We start from the raw sequence: 14,978 nt of genomic DNA, 5'->3' as shown, positions 1-14,978 counted from the left end.
AGGATCATCAAAAAACTGTTGGAAGATAATAAGAGGACCCGGGATTCTAAGTTGAAGTATGCATTGTGGGCTGATAGTGTAACCACTAAGAAATCCACAGGGAATTCTCCATTCAAGCTGGTATATGGCACTAAGGCTGTATTCCTAATTTAGTTAACCCTCCCTGTGGCAAAGTTCTTGCAGGAAGAACAAGATGAGGAAGATGACATGGCAAAAAGGATCAGTGATTTGGTAGAAGTGCATCAAATCAGAGAATTGGTTGAAAGGTCTGCAGCACATCAAAAGAGAATCACGGAAGCCTTTCACAGAAAGGCAAAGATAAACAGTTTTCAAGTTGGAGACTTCGTTCTTAAGTGGAATGCACTGAAGGAAAAGAAAGGAAATCATGGGAAGTTTGATGCTCTGTGGACTGGACCTTTTGTCATCACTCAGATCCAGGGGAACAATACTTTCATGATGCAAAGTGTGGAAGGAGAGATAGTTCTTCATGGTCCAGTTAATGGGAATTTTTTGAAAATTTATTTGTTTAAGGTATTCAAGTCGAATGTTGTAAATATGTTTTTTAATCAAGTTTTAGTGTAGACTTAATTAGACTCCATGCCCAATGGAACACTAGGAAATTTTGCTGATCTAGTTTTTGTAGGAAAGGAAATGGTCTACAGTTCTTGAGACCTCACAGGGAGGATCTCATCCCCAGAAGGAGCCAGTGTTAGCTCTACTATATAACGAGGATTTTCCAAGATCAGAGATGAGCTTGATCTGCTTGGTTCTGCTCAAAAGGAAGCTCATAATGGTCATCTTCCCTTTTTCCTTCTACTTCGTTTTCTCTCCGCCACACCCATGCCTTTATTTTCCCTTCTAAACCCGACATAAACCCCTTTTACTTGAAGCACCGAGCGCAAAGGCCTAGACCCGACATAAAACCTTAGCCATATGACTTCGTGCCTTTGTAAACCTACCGGCTCATCTCAACTGCTGATCTTCCTTGCCAATCCAACAGCTCCCGTCACGCCCGATAAAGCAACCTATGCACTCTTTTCCCAATCGTCCAATCACCTCTGAAGATATCCGATGGCATTTGCTCTCCCCACGCCCGTTACCAAATCAAATGATAGCACACGATGAGAGCGGTTTTCTCTCTCATCCGCTGCTACGTGTCGATCGCTGAGTGGTATCGCACGCCCTCAACCTTTTACCGCTCGATTTCCAAAGGCGATGCGATCAATACCGTTTACCACCTAACCTATCCGCCCTGCCCGATCTGCGCAGCTCCACCGCTCGATCACCATTCGATCTACTCACTACAGATCCAACGACCCGAAATAAACTCGCTCCCACTTCGTCCGACAGGCTCCATCCACCCATCTCCACCATCCTTTCCCTCGATCTGACAACCATTCTCTTCGCTCATCCAAAATCGTCCGTTCACCCATGCACTCCACATCCTTTAACCCCTCCTTTTTCCCGAAGGAGGAAGGTGATGAGTTTGCCATCACTAGTTACTGAGAGACCCCAACAACCATATTTAACAAACTGTATGGCCAAAGGAAAAAAGGGCAGAGCATGCCCTTGTAACTGTATTTATCAGTTGTGGAACTCCACTGGTACGATGTTGGGTCCCTATAATACTAGTGATTACCCCATTACTATTGTAGTTATACCCCCTATTTATATTGTTGTGCCCCTATTACCCCCATATTGTTATTTTTGTGCCCCTTAGAATCCCTCTATTGTTATTTTTGTGGCTTTATATTATTATTGTTAGGTCGGCTGGATTATATTGTGACTCCTTAGACTCCTATATATAGAAAGGAGGTTTTGTCATTTGTATCATCCAAGAATTGTTCATTTATGTAATGTAAAGGAGGTTGCCCCCTCGAAGAGGCTGAATTCTAAGGCGTGGATCTCTCTTTTCTATCTTTTTGTGAGCTGGTTTCATAACATTTGGTATCAGAGCTTTGGATTCTAGGGTTTCGCTACTCCAAACAGTTCATCGTGGCATTTTCGCTATAACTTTTTTTATGTGATGTTTCAGAAGTCGCAAAAAAAACCCATTTGAGAAGAAATCGCGCTGAACCTTGGGTCCGAATTTCAGAGCGTTTCGCGCAATATTTGCAGAGATATGATCTGAGGAAGTTGGTCTTTTTGCAGACTCCTGAATTACATTCAAAACAGGTGACCTGAGGAAAATCGTCATAACTTTCTCTCTGGGGATCGGATTGAAATTTCGTAAGAAGGTACAGAAAGAGGATGGACTGTAGTTTCTTGTATGTTTTTTTCAGATTCAAAGGTTGAAACAGGGACTCGTGGCACGTCGTACAACTTCGCTCTACTGAACCCGTTTAAAAGCAAGTCACTGTGGGAGATTTCACATAACTCTTCCTTGGAGAATCCAATTTGGCTCAAACTTGTGGCATTTGAAAGAGGATGTAGAAGGCTACTACAGGTAGCAATTTCAGAATTGGATGATCCGAAATTACAGAGATACATCAGATTCAATATCAGGCTTCTATAAAGTGAAAAAAGGTGTGTAGTTTTTTTTTAATTTTTGTGTAAGCTTGGTTTAACGGAATTCAAAGGGCATAGTAAAGCATTATTATCGGTAACTGATGCCCCGAGGAAAGAAAATGCAAACACCTAGTAAGGAACCTGAAAGCTCTAGCATGACTCATGAAGAAGAGGAAGAAATGCTACATGATATATCAAAATTACAAGAACAAGTGCAACAAATGTCACGCTCACAAAAGCTAACAGAAGCTAAGATAAGTGGCGTGGAATCTAAGGTAAATGGCGTGGAATCTAAGATAAAGGGCATGGAAGCTAAGATGGAGGATTCGATGGCAAATTTGAAGATATATTTGAATACAAACATGGAAGAGTTGAAGAAGTTGCTACAAGAAAGGGTCACTAATGGTGAAAAGGTAGTAAAGGAAACTCATGATGAGAACAAAAGAAATGTTAATCATGATTCCATAGACTCTAATGTTGGATCAAAGACTCACCATGTTCCAAAAATCGATATGAGGAAGTTTGATGGCAAGGATCCCGCCACATGGATATTACAGATGGAGCAATTCTTCGATCTCAATAATGTGCAAAACACACAAAAGGTACGTATGGCAACTTTATATTTGGAACCAAATCAGTTTGTATGGTATCAATGGCTTTGTTCTCGTAAACAATTTATCACTTGGGCAATTTTTACGGAAGAATTGATAGCACATTATGAGGATACAAAAAGCAACACTTTTTTTAGCCAATTGATAAGTCTCAAACAAAAGGGTTCAATAATGGAGCACATTGAGGAGTTCCAAAAATTGAACATAAGGGTAAAAGATATTCCAGAGGAGCATAGGATTGATGTGTTCATAGGGTCTTTAAAGGATAATATCCAACATGATGTGCGCCTTTGGGAACCTGATTCATTAGAGAAGGCATTCAGGTTAGCAAGAAAAATGGAAAGCAAAATTATGGCAACTAGGAAGCATACCATTCACAACTATAAAGACGGAAGTGTTGTTGCCCATAGTCTTCCACAACCTACAAGGTTGACACCACAACAATTGGAAGAAAAAAGAGCAAAAGGGCTTTGTTACAATTGTGATAGCAAATACACAAAAGGTCATAAGTGTGCTGAGAAGAAATTATTCTACATAGATTGTGAAGAGGAAGAAGAAAAGGAGCAAGAAAGGTCAAAAGAAGAGGATATATTCCAGGAACAAAGCCTAGATGAAGAAAAAATAAATCCGACCATATCTTGTAATGCATTGGCGGGAATTACCACTCCTCAAACCATCAAGATAGAAGGACAAATCAAGAAGAAAAAGGTAATAGTGTTGATTGATTCAGGAAGCACCCACAATTTTATTCATTGTAGGGTAGCAAAAGAATTGAATTGCTTCCTATATCCAGCACCAGAGTGTCAAGTGATGATTGCAAATGGAGGAACAATAAATTGTTCTGGAAAGTGCCATAATATCAAGCTATCCATGGGAGAATATGTATTGACTAGCCCAATGCTTTCCATTCCAATGGGAGGTGCTGATGTTGTACTAGGAGTCCAATGGCTACAATCCTTGGGTACAATAGCTTTTAATTTTCAAGAACTTTTCATGAAATTTTCTGTGGAAGGAAAGGAAGTTGAATTAAGGGGTATTGCAGGGAAACCAGGAAAGATAATCAGCTCTAATGGAATGACAAAGCTTCTAAAAAAGGAGCAAAGAGGTGTAATTGCACAATTATGTTCGCTAGATGTTTCCACATTGGAATCATCTATTTCTCCAGATCTCCAAAAAGTCTTGGACAATCATTCCAAGGTATTTGAGACTCCCAAAGGTCTCCCACCTATGCGTGATCATGATCATGCTATTCATCTGATTCCAGGAAGTGTTCCTCCAAACATCAGGCCGTACAGATATCCATATGTCCAAAAAAGTGAAATTGAACGTATGGTTGCAGAAATGCTAGAGGCTGGTATAATTCAACCAAGTCAAAGTTCTTTCTCAGCTCCAGTAGTATTGGTGCACAAGAAGGATGGATCATGGCGCATGTGTCCAGATTATAGGGAGCTCAACAAGCTCACTATTAAAGATAAGTTCCCCATTCCTGTTATTGATGAATTACTGGATGAATTGCATGGATCAATTTACTTCACCAAGTTGGATCTTCGTTCGGGATATCATCAAATCAGAATGAAGATTGAAGACATTCCGAAAACAACATTTAGAACTCATGAGGGTCATTATGAATTTTTGGTCATGCCTTTTGGCCTTACCAATGCACCTTCAACATTTCAAGGTTTGATGAATTCAATTTTCAAACCATTCCTTAGAAAATTTGTGTTAGTATTTTTTGATGATATACTAATCTACAGCAAGTCTTGGAAGGATCATGTTGAACATGTTGACAGGGTGTTACAACTATTGGAGGAGAAACAATTATATGCAAAAAGATCCAAATGTTTCTTTGGAGTCCAGGAGGTGGAATATTTGGGTCATATTGTATCTCATGAAGGAGTTAAGGTAGACCCTAGCAAAATTAAAGCCATTAAGGAATGGAAAATCCCCACATCCATAAAGCATCTGCGAGGATTTCTTGGGTTGACAGGGTATTATCGCAAGTTTGTTAAGAATTATGGGAGAATAGCAGCACCTCTAACAACATTATTGAAGAAAGATTCATTTTCATGGACTTCCGAAGCAACAAAGGCCTTTGAACATCTTAAAGAGGCAATGTGCCAAGCACCGGTCTTAGCTACACCGGACTTCACAAAAACCTTTATTGTGGAATGTGATGCTTCAGGAAATGGAATTGGTGCTGTTCTAATGCAAGATGAAAGACCCATTGCTTTTGAAAGTCGTCCAATCAAGGGAAAGTTTTTAAGCAAAGCTATTTATGAGAAGGAAATGTTGGCAATACTCCATGCACTTAAGAAATGGCGACCCTACCTAATGGGAAGACACTTCAAGGTAAAAACATCATGATAGCCTTAAATACTTTTTAGAACAAAGATTATCCTCTGAAGAGCAACAAAAGTGGGTCACAAAGATGTTGGGTTATGACTTTGAAATCATCTACAAAAAAGGGAAGCAAAATGTGGTGGCAGATGCACTCTCAAGAAAGGATGAGGATGTGGAAGCATTGTTGTGTGCCATTTCTATTATCCAACCAGATTGGATAAACGAAGCAAGGGAGGAATGGAAGAACGACGAAGAAGTGTGGGCACTTATTCAAAAGCTACAACAAGATTCCAGTACTTCTGATACATTTAGCTGGCAAAATGATTCGTTATGGTACAAAGATCGCTTATACCTCTGTAAGAATTCCCAGCTAAAACAAAAGATTCTTATGGAATTGCACACTTCTCCCTTAGGAGGGCACTCAGGATTTTTAAAAACTTACCACAGGGTTAAGAAGGAATTTTTTTGGGATGGCCTTAAATCAGATATTCAAAAGTTTGTGGCGGAATGTTTGGTTTGCCAGCAAAATAAAGTTGAAACAATTAAGACACCGGGTCTATTACAACCTTTATCCATTCCAAGCCAACGTTGGGAGGAGGTTTCAATGGATTTTATCACAGGTTTACCCAAGTCTGAGGGAAAGAGTGTCATCATGGTGGTAGTTGACAGACTTACCAAGTATGCACACTTTTGTGCATTATCACATCCATTTAAAGCCAGTACAGTTTCTACTGCATTTATGGAAACAGTTCAAAAGCTACATGGAAACCCAAAGATTATTGTAAGTGACAGAGATCCCATTTTCACTGGAAATTTTTGGACATAATTATTTTCTTGTCTTGGTACTCAGTTAGCTCATAGCTCATCTTATCATCCTCAATCTGATGGGAAAACTGAGATAGTAAACAAATGTTTGGAAGGATATCTTCGTTGCTTTGTATCTGATAAACAGACACAATGGGTCAAATGGTTGCCTCTGGCTGAATGGTGGTATAACACTTCCTTCCATACAGCAACAAAAATGACCCCATTTATGGCACTTTATGGGTATCAACCACCATCCATCACATCATATTTAAGAGAAAATTCTAAGGTTCAGGCAGTGGAACATCACATCGAACATCAACAACAAGTCCTCCAACTCTTAAAGGATAACCTCGTGTTGGCACAAAATAGAATGAAACAACAGGCAGATCAACATCGCAGTGAAAGAAGTTTTGATGTAGGTGATTGGGTATTCCTACGACTACAACCATATAAGCAAATGTCCCTAAAGCAAGCTAAGAAGGATAATAAATTATCACCAAAGTATTATGGTCCGTACAAGGTGTTGGAAAAGATTGGTACTATGGCATACAAATTGGAGCTCCCTGCAGCTTCTCGATTGCACCCAGTTTTCCATGTTTCATGTTTAAAGAAGGTTATAGGTGACAATCTCCCAATTCAAACAATATTGCCAGAACTTGACGAGGAAGGAAAAATTATATTGGAACCGGAAGCAATCAAAGAAACAAGAACTCGACAGCTACGAAATCGATCAATTTCAGAGTATCTTATCAAGTGGAAGAACTTATCTGCTGAAGATTCCACATGGGAGGATCAGAATTTTGTGCAGAAGTATCCAGAACTGCTCAAGCGTTGAGGACAACACTTTTTTGAAGGAGAGGGGCATGTTGGGTCCCTATAATACTAGTGATTACCCCATTACTATTGTAGTTATACCCCCTATTTATATTGTTGTGCCCCTATTACCCCCATATTGTTATTTTTGTGCCCCTTAGAATCCCTCTATTGTTATTTTTGTGGCTTTATATTATTATTGTTAGGTCGGCTGGATTATATTGTGACTCCTTTGACTCCTATATATAGAAAGGAGGTTTTTTCATTTGTATCATCCAAGAATTGTTCATTTATGTAATGTAAAGGAGGTTGCCCCCTCGAAGAGGCTGAATTCTAAGGCGTGGATCTCTCTTTTCTATCTTTTTGTGAGCTGGTTTCATAACATACGAGCAATCCAATAGCCAAAAGGGACAGAACAACACATAAGAAGATCGAATTCACCCAGTACAGCAAGCAAAAACAGTCAAAGACTCCATCAGGCAGTTAAATGTAGTTGGTGGTCCATTATGACCCCTCCATACCTAAATGGCTAAGAGCCCTTGTAATGTAATATCTATAAATACCCAGAGGAAAGATGTAATCGGGGTTGATGGTTGATGTTCTGATGTAAGGTTGAACTTTTGGAGACTATAGATATTTTGTCACTTGCAGCGTCTCGTCTTCATTTTCAGCTAATAAAAGCTTCTTTTGCTGTTAATTGCCCACTTTCCATTTTCTCCTGTTCTAAGCTGTGCCTGATATGCTGTATTCTTGGTCTTTAAGGTTTAGCACTAGAGAGTTGTCATCCTATATATGTGTTAGATTTTTGAATGTATCATTAAATAGGTTACTCAGGTTTATTTCTATATAGTGTCAGAGAGCTGTCATCCTGTCTCCGCATTAGTAGATTAGATTTTCAGGCTTCTTTACTGGTTGCAGCCAGCCATCACATGGTCTTGTGCATTTGTTGGTGTGGTTAGTATTCTCCATATTCACCCAATCTCTAAACTGTGAGTAGTTGGTGGTCTAAAGCATTATAGTCTGGGGGTGTTCACGCATGTCTAGAGTGAAACAAAGTAGAAGTGGTTATCTGGCTTGAACAAGCATCATTCCTTCCATTCATCCAATTGCAACAATAGTTGAATTTATATGTTAACAGGCATCTTCGAGCTACAACATAGGAGAGTTTCTTGGAATCCTAATAGGTCCCTTTCTCAAGAGAAAATATTGACTGTTAAGAACCCCATGAAGAGAAATATCATTGGATTATCTAGGTGTCATATATGCTAAAAGGAAAAGAAAATTATTCTTAATCTCTTTTGGATCTAATCTTTCACTTTGGACACTTGTCAAGTTACATATGACTAGGTCTATCCCATTGCATCAATCCCTTGTTTGTGAGAGGAAATGTTTGAAACTTAGAAAATGTATTATTATTGGAACATGAAAGATTCCTCCTTTCCAATTCAATGTTGGGAAAACCTCAATTTTTTTTTGTTTGAAAATTTAGATCTCTTATAACAAGGTAATATTTAAGAATGAAAATTGTAGATTTGTACTTGTAGATCCAACAGTTTGCGTGATATGCTAAAACATAAGACAAGAATCTACTCTACTCATCAGTGGTAACCAAAATTGTTAGATGAAAACACTAAGAAGAAAAGGAAGAATTTCAATCACACATAACACAATATTTTTATGGAAAAAGTAATTGCTCAAAACCCCGACTATCTATATTGCATTAACCAAAAGATATGCAAAGAAAATACAATGCTTTTTCAACCTGAATAATCTTTTCACAAGTACAATCTATCTCTATGCTTCCCAAATAGCTGAAGCAAACACTTAGCCAATTCCTCTACCTGCGAAGCCCCTACTTCCTTGCGTAATTCCTGAGAGGATTAGCCAAAACTTAATTCAAAAATTACTCATCCATAATTTTGAAATCCATCACAGATGTTCTATTGATTGTATGCACCATTTATACAACTTGGAAAATTATACAACTGATAGTACATTGTACATGAACTTTAATCTCAACTGGGTATTCCTTTGAACTGACATGCATGACTTATTTATGAGTGAATCTTCAGTTAACAGGAGGACCAGTAAAGTTTCACTAAAGCTAGTCCCCACTACTAGACGTCCTACTAGTTAATCCAACTGAATGAACTAGTTTAACTTACTTTAACTCAGTTGGAGTGAGTTAATTAATTACAAGTCAAAGGAACTCAACTTGGACCCCTAAAATTTAGGAATCACCCTGCATGACTCTAGATAGACTTCCAACTCAAATTTACTGAGAAAAATAAGGCAAATTAATTTATTTAACTATTACATGTTTCTTTGAGAATAGAATTTTGATTTAATTCCTAATTTAATTCAAGCACAAATTAAATTAGAATTTCTTGTTGCTATTTTTAGCACTCCATCTCAACAAGAAAGGGATTATATACTACCCCAATCCTGCCTCTATGAAACTTTAATTTTCATCTGGACAAGGCCTTTCTAAAAATATCTACATCATGCTCCTCTGTGGGAATTTAATCCAACAACATGATTCTCCTCAACACACAACATCGAATATGATGATACCGAATATCAATATTCTTGGACCGATCATGAAAAATTGGATTCTCAAAGAGTTTGATATGATTGTGATTATCACAATAAATCACTTTTGGATCCATCTAATGACCAAACAAGCCAACAAGAATCTTCGTTATCCAGATAACCTCACAAGCTGCTTGACTAGCATCTATCTACTCTACTTCTGCTGAACTGATTGCAACTGATATTTGTTTCCTCTTGTACCAAGAAACAGTTGCTGAACAAATACTAAATATCTCACCTGATGTCCTATTCATGTTAGATGAACTCCCTACCCAATCTGCATCAGTGAAGCCTTGAAGCTTCACTCCCTCTATCCATTTGTACCAAATAAGAAACTGAGTGGTGCCTCTGAGGTATCTCAACACATGTTTGGCTGCCTTCTAATACAGTTACATTTTTCTTAATCGTAGCTTGACTAAGTTGGTTAACTGCATAACACATGTACGATCGTGTGTTCACCAAATACATGAGTGAACCCACAAAATTCCTATAAATAATAGCCTCCACTTACAAGCTAAAGGGCTATCCATGGGTTTACTTCTCTCCATGTAGAACTTCTTCAATATCTTGTTGGCATACTTTCCCTGAGAGATAAACAGTTCTCATCTCTTTTCCATACATCCGTCCCCAAAAATTAGTGCATGAGCCTCAAATCCTTCATTTCAAACTCTCTTGCGAGATCCTCTTTGCAAGAATTGATCAACTTATCATGACTTGTGAGAGTAAAATGTTCAACATAAAAAAAATAATGAACAGTTTACCTTCAACCACAATATGGTAAAGGTCCACATCTGCTTCAATTTTCGTGAAGCCCAACTCGGTGAAATATTTATCGATTATGGTGTACCAAGAATGGTTTCCTTGTTTGAGTCCATACAACGCTCTCTTGAATCTTCACACATGTGACTCTTTGTTAAAGGTCTCAAATCCATCAGGATGCTCTATATACACCTCTTCCTTAACCTTGTTGTTGAGGAATGTTGTATTTACATCCATCTGATGTATCTTCCATCCCATATGCAGTGACAGTGCTAGAATGGATCTCATTGATGAGTACATTTCCAAGAAAAAGTCTCATTGTAATTAATCTACTCCACCTAAGAGAATGCTCTGGACACAAACCTAGTCTTTTGTTTATCCACACTACCATCAACTACTTTCTTTACCTTGTAAATCCATCTAGAACTTACTATTGATTTGTCTACCACTCTTGGGAGCACTTCCCAAACACTATTCCCCATAATGGATTTCTACTCCTCAACCATGGAATCAACCCAAACTGGTTGTTGTAATACTTCCTCAAAAGAGGATGGCTTAATATCTACACTCCTTATCATCAGAGCCATGTAGCTAGTGTACCTATTTGGTGACCTCCTTTATCTGTGTGGTGATGTGGGGGCTCCCACATTGACTCTAGCATCATGTAATAACATGTGAGCCTCTCTTGTGTGCTTTCTCCCATCTTTGAAAGACTCTGCATGAGTTGATGTTTCCACCGCGTGCTACTTTGCATGTGGCTTCTTCACATCATCATGAGGTTCCTCCTTTGGAGCTAAAAGATTCTCATCTACATGTACTTGAAGTGCCCTCTCAAGGGAACATCTCATCGAATTTTACGCATGAAAACCACTGTGATCTTGTTTGTTGGAAGTTACACCCAATAGTTGTGATGTGTATCAATGTACCCCACAAATATGTTGAACTCTATTATTGGCTCTATCATTTTCCATCCATATTTGGTAACATTGTAGTAGATTGATGAATATAAGATCTTGAAGTGTGCCACATCTGGTTTCTTTCCTGAAAAAACCTCTTCTAGTGTATTCATCCCGAGAATTTGATGAGGGATTATGTTTTGCAAATACACAGTTGTGTTTCATGCTTTAGCCCATAAGCATAATAGTAGGTCGTGATCACACAACATCTCTTTTGTTGCTCCCAACATACTCTTGTTCTTCCTTTCAGCCACCCAATTCTATTGTTTGTTATGAGGTGCTATCAACTCAGGTTGAATGCCTTCAGATGCACGATTTTTTTTTTAACTCATTTGCAACATACTCTCCACTGTTATGGCTTTTGATAGCTTTAAATTCCCCATGAGTATCTTTCTCGACAATTTCTTTAAATTCACAAAAGATTGCGAATTTATTATCTTTCTTCTAGATGAATAAAATAAAACACTTACGAGAAAAATCATCAACAAATATAACATAATACTTGTTCTTGGTCGTGAATTATGTCAATAATGGTCCACACACATATGGGGGAACTCGATGAAGGATTGCTCGTGCTCGAATTTCATTGTCATGAAAGGAAGTTTTGGTGTACTTCCCAAATGTACACCCTCTTAATGTGTCTCTCTGCTCTAATAAACCCTTGGGAAGCTTGGAAAAAATTTTCTTCAATATCTTCAAAGCACAATGATGCAAGTGACCAAATCTGCTGTGCCACAACTCATCGACGTCTTGGCTTTGCACCTTCTCTGCTTTAGTGTTCAAAGAAACGGAGTCTTCTACCTCCAATTTGTAGATTTTCTTCACTCGAACCCCTATCCTCTTGACCTGTCCTGTGGCTATGTGATGAACAAACTCCTTTCCCTTACTAAATATCACATCATAGCCTCTGTCCTCCAACATGGAAATAGAAATGAAGTTCTTCTTCAAACTAGGAACATAGATAACATCTTGCAATGTGAGCAGACAAGAAGACTTCCTCTAAAAGGTAATTGTACTGATCCCAGTTGTGCTATACCTCCCATCATCATCCATCTATAGATGCAAATGGAGATCCTTCTCCTCCAATTTACTAAAGAGATCTTTGTTATCAATATTATGGAATGAAGCTCCACTATCTAGGTACCACACATTACCCATAATCGATGACACCATAGAATCGATGAGGGTAAAATCTAGTTCAAACTGTGAATCAAGAGCTTAAGCTACCACTCCTGAGGGATTATTACCAACATTCTTGTGTGGACACTTTGTGGAAAAGTGTCCAGCTCATGACAGTGAGAACACTTGATTTTTGACATTTTTGTCTCCTTGTTGCCCTGACAAGAATCTGATTTGTAATGGGCTAAATTCCCCTTCCATTTATTTCCCTTACCCTCTAAGCCACAATTCTCTTCATCATCATGATTTGATGAATTTACCTCTCTGGTGTTCCATCGACTCTCTTCCTGTACCAAGTCGGACCACAATCGCTCCCACTCTAGTAACTTCTCCCTCCCATAGCCCTGGTAAGTGTGCTAGCTCTTGGTAAGTCCATTAAGTGCTAGACTCACCATATCATCTTTGGAAATAGTTATCCTAAAAGTTCCAAGATCATCCCTACATTGAGTGAACTTGGTCAAGTACTTCAAAATAGAGTCGCCCTTCTCCATTTTGATCTTTCTGAGTTTGTTCTTCATTGCCAACTTCTTGTGGTCACTGATATTTTGAAACAGGTCTATCAATGCCTTCGACATTGAAAATGGAGTTTCCTTACCATGGAGATTCAAGACAATATGATCTCTAACTCCTTCTAGGATAATCCTTCTTGATTTTTCCACACATTTTCTCCATTCAACGAGATCTTTAGCATTAGACGTTGGAGGCTTGGAAATATAATGATCTATGAATTCCTTTAGCCCATTATCTTCCAACACTATTTCCATCATGTCCTTCTAAGCTATGTAATTCCAGAGTCCCTCCACGGTATACTCAAATCTCCAAACGTAAAATGACATACTACGACTCTGAATTATGAACTTGCAAATTGGATTTCACCTGCACAACAAACTAAAATTATCCTGTTCTATAATGTGTTTAACTCTAATACCATTTAGATTTTGAGTTGTATATGAAAAGGTTATGTGATATGCTAATACATAAGACAAGAAGCTACTCTACTCATCAGCGGAAGCCAAAATTGATCGATGAAAATACTAAGAAAAAAGAGAAATAATTTCAATCCCACATAACATAATATTTTTGTAGGGAAAGAAACTACTTAAAACCTCAACTATCTATATTGCGTTAACCAGAGGATCTACGAATAAAATACAATTTTTTTTCAACCCGAACAATCTCTACATAAGTACAATCTATCTCTCTGCTTCACAAATGATCTCAAGCCAACACTTAGACAATTATGCTACGTGCCAAGCCCCTACTTCCTTGCCCAATTCCTGAGAGAATTAGCCCATATTTAATTGGAAAATTCCTCATACATAACTTTGTAATCCATCATAGGTCTTACACTAATTTCATTCACCATTTGTACACCTTAGAAAATTATAAAACTGATAGTACAATGTCTGTGAACTCTAATCTCAATTGGTTCTTCCTTTGAACTAACATGTATGAGTTATTTATGAGTGAATATTCAGTTAGCTGGTGGAGCAATGGTGGAGCAATCAAGCTTCACTGATGCTTATCCTCACTACTAGACATCCTTATAGTTTGTCCAACTCATTGAAATCTTCTAATTGACTTTCACTTGGTTAGACGAAGTTAATGAATTACAAATCAAAAGAACTCAACCTGACTCGTAAAATTTAGGAATCAATCTAGATTCCTCTAGATAGACTTCCAACTCGAACTGAGCCAACTAACTGAAATTAACTTAGTTCACTATTACAAGTTGTTATGAGAATATGATTTTGATTTAATTCCTAGTTTAATTCAAGGACAAATTAAATTAGGATTTATTGTTGCTATTTTTAAAAAGAATCCCTCCCCTCTAAAAGCAACTTCTAAACCATTTCTTGTTGTTCTCGATACGATATAAATTTGTTGCTTTAACCCCAAAGAGGTTGAAGACTTAAATTAGCAGGAACGAGACTCCATCAAATTATATTCTCCCTAATCCTACAATTAAACATCAACTTTAGCATGAAATCAATAGGACACCATCTATAAGGTGGAAGGAGTAGGAATTCACAAAGTTGAGAGAAGAAAAAAACCCTCTTCTCTATTTCTTTCATGGGGAATCATAAGGTAATCTAGGGGAGGCTGGAGCAGAAGGCCATCATTGGTCCCGATGAAAAATGGTCTTTTAATTTTCATGGGGACTCGGAATTGCCACAAAAATCAAGTGTATTTCCCAACCCTATGGAAGATATTGGAGATTTCTAGGAATCTCAAAATATCCATATCAAATTTTTGTGCGGACTTGATGCTCACCATATTATAGTTCAGCGAAGCTATTAAGGTCATTAGTAGTGAATCCTCCACATTAAGGCAAAGGATCCTTGCCTCAATCTCTTATTTTAAACATGTGGGCTTGTATCATGTGTTTAGAAAGCTTAACTTGGTAGGTGGT

The sequence above is a fragment of the Pinus tabuliformis genome, chromosome 7 (genome assembly GCF_031772625.1).
Source record: "Pinus tabuliformis cultivar Carrire ecotype Pingquan chromosome 7, CPIR1, whole genome shotgun sequence".
Taxonomy (NCBI): domain Eukaryota; kingdom Viridiplantae; phylum Streptophyta; class Pinopsida; order Pinales; family Pinaceae; genus Pinus; species Pinus tabuliformis.
Note: the sequence above shows the minus strand (reverse complement) of the source record.